The sequence below is a fragment of the Triticum aestivum genome, chromosome 3D (assembly GCF_018294505.1).
Source record: "Triticum aestivum cultivar Chinese Spring chromosome 3D, IWGSC CS RefSeq v2.1, whole genome shotgun sequence".
In the NCBI taxonomy this organism is placed as follows: Eukaryota; Viridiplantae; Streptophyta; class Magnoliopsida; order Poales; family Poaceae; genus Triticum; species Triticum aestivum.
Window position 1 is genome coordinate 131,038,650 of NC_057802.1, and position 2,930 is coordinate 131,041,579.

Here is a 2,930-nt window from a genome sequence, read left to right on the forward strand (position 1 = left end):
TCTCATAATATAGAATAATTTTTCAAGCTATGTTAGCTTGAGAAACGATCTTATATTATGGGACGGAGGGAGTAGTATTTTGTATGTTATATACTAGTTTGTTTCAGAATTATGGTGCATACTACATACGACTATAGTATGGAGTATATTTATAAAAGTATGGAGTATATGCACACATGAAAACCGTGTATATAAACTTTTATTGAAGTATGGAGAATATATAATATCTTTTTTGAGCTCTATATAGTGTAATTTTTATTGGAAATGGAGTATATAGAATTTTTTTTAGTATGGAGTATATGGCACTATTATTTACGGACTATGGAGTATATAGCATTATTTTTGGAGTATGGAGTATGGTGTATATGGTATTATTTTTTGAGTATGGATTAGATGGAGTATGAAGTATACTTCACGTCGTGCATACTCCTTGCACGTTTTAGAAGAAATATATACTCTGTACTCATTAAGGAGTATACACATTGTGAAGTATATATAGCTTTTTCTAAAAGAAGTATGGAGTATATATGGTTTTAAGTAGATACAGTATAATCTTTTTAGAGTACGAAGTATATGGTATGACCTATGAAATATTTTAGTTCGTATATCAGCAGGCCACATCCATGTCCAAATTTAATCATTATCGTTGCAGTGACTACACATAAAAGTGTTATTCTATCAACAATCGTAGTGTAGATGGATTAAATAGTCGATCAGTATTGTACTACATGTCATGCATGCGTCTGATGCAGATGTGATGCCATGCTTGCATCATATAATAGGTATTGACGACGGGCCGGTTGGCCGCATGGCGGCGAGGACAAGTAGATAGTGGCAAACGAGGACGCCGATGTCAGGTTGCCAACGATGTTGGAGCATGTCTACGTACAGCGTGCAGTTTGGCCGTCTCTCTTCGTGGTTAAAGCTCACACGATGGCCATGCATGGATGTATAGATTCTTGACGGACAGCCTGCAAAATACTTATCAAATAAGTATTCTCAAGTTGGAACTCTGAACAAAATCATGAGCGCACATGCCGGTCGTTGCTGGCCTTAATAGTGGCGGGACAGATCATGGAATCATGGAGTGAAATAGCAGTACCTGATAGACGGCTTCACCATAGGCGGCCCAAGAATTTGACCGCTCCGTTGTACATGTCGCCGGTGAAAATTAGAAGCACCATGTCCATGGTGGAGGCTAAAACCTACAACACGACAGATCGTATTAGTGATCGATCCAACCATGTACATACGTGTAGTACAAGATGAAAAACATGAAGAATCAGCACAAAAACCTAGATCTCACCATTTTCTGTCTACCGCGGTGTTGACGGCCGCTTTTGAAAAGGGCTCAATAGATCAGGGGTAGTTATACATTGGCGTTAGATGCCCACAAAAATAGGATACGGTTGGTAAGTTTAATTAATAAAAAACAACGGACTAGTCTCACAACCAAACCCGTTAATCAACATCCACTCCAAACGAGATCTGACGGCAATGGGAGCAGTGGTACCAGAGGAATTGTTTCTTGGTCGTTTGACGCGTTCTCCAACTGTTATATTTGACACCAGAAATCTCAATTCCAATTGATATGTTTAATCTGTGTAACCATTTGTTACGTCTTATAGCAATGGGAACCCTTTGGGGAAGATATGATATTGGAGGCAAACTGTTTGGCAATATGAAGTATGTTTACCTTTTGTAGAAGGAAAAAGTATATACTCTTCTCTGTTCGCTAAACTACTTGCAATACATGGGAATTCAGTAGAAGAATTTCCGATGAAAAAATAGAAGTGAAGGACAAACGCTTTCTAAATTATGTGTTTTATCTCCCAAACCCAGTGTTCTCTCACGGGCAACTATATGTGACTGTCTCGCGAGTGACATCACGACAATGTTTAAAAATCATGATTGAAGATGCCGGGTGTTCCAACAAATGTTACTACAAATATTATTTACAAGGAAATAATTAATGCTTTATAGGTAACTAGTAACGAATTATCTGGCTGGAGAAAACTTTTCCTTTGCTTAATTGTTTGCTTTTGAATTGTTTTTGTTTTGTTCTTTTAGTAGGAGACTTTGTTTTCAGGCTGGCAGTACGAAGGCTCCAACTCAGACGGGCTGCGTTTTCCACACAAGACTAGACTGAAGGTCATCTATTTTACTGCTTACGGTGGTTTCATCAGTTGCACTTATTATTCTCCTTATTAGGTATAAAAACGTTGCACCAAGGGTGGTGGACGCATACTTCGTCCAGTGTACCTATCCATATATGTGTATTTGGTTCTGTTCTGTTCGGTATAAAAGAAAAGAAGCTTCTGCTCTGCTAATTCACTGAGTACTAGAATATCAATTTGTAGATCAATGGTATTCTGTCCTTCGTACTCTTGCCTGTATTTCGGTGTTCAGTTTTAGGAACCCAGCAGATTTTAGTGTTCAGTTTTTTGAGCCCAGCAGATTAGTTCTCCCTATTGTTTTCTTTCAGGCAGAGGTATTAGATGCATTCTGTACTATGGGCCTTGCTACCATCTGAGGAAACAAATGTAATGTTGCACATTATACAAGCTACACTGTATGAAGAAAAACCACTTATATTAAAAATAAATATATGGTTGTAGAAATCTCCAACGTAAACAGTAGGCGGGCTTTTCCACGGGCGCGGCATGCGCCGCGCTTTTCGAATAGTTATTCATTTTGAACTTTAAACATCAAACACTAGGAAGAGATTAAAAAAAAATTAAACCAACATTTCATCCACTTAGATTACTTGTACAGGCCAACAACAAAAGGATGTATTTATAAAACCTTCTGGTGTGTCAAGATGATTTTTTTTAATGCAGTCAAGCTTCAAGCAAAAGAACTCAGGAAAAAAACACTATCTTTTTTCTCATACTCCAACAGAGTAGGAGTAGAACATAGATGACCCACTA

General features: G+C 37.8%; 1 long non-coding RNA gene across 1 annotated transcript; it reads right to left on the bottom strand.

Moving 5' to 3' along the window:
* Positions 1-650: 650 nt before the first annotated feature.
* LOC123074345 (uncharacterized) lies at positions 651-1,400 on the bottom strand. The gene is made up of 3 exons (XR_006435935.1): positions 1,307-1,400; positions 1,103-1,205; positions 651-971 (listed from the first exon to the last, which is right to left on the bottom strand). It is a non-coding gene; the product is annotated as an uncharacterized lncRNA (long non-coding RNA).
* Positions 1,401-2,930: the final 1,530 nt, after the last annotated feature.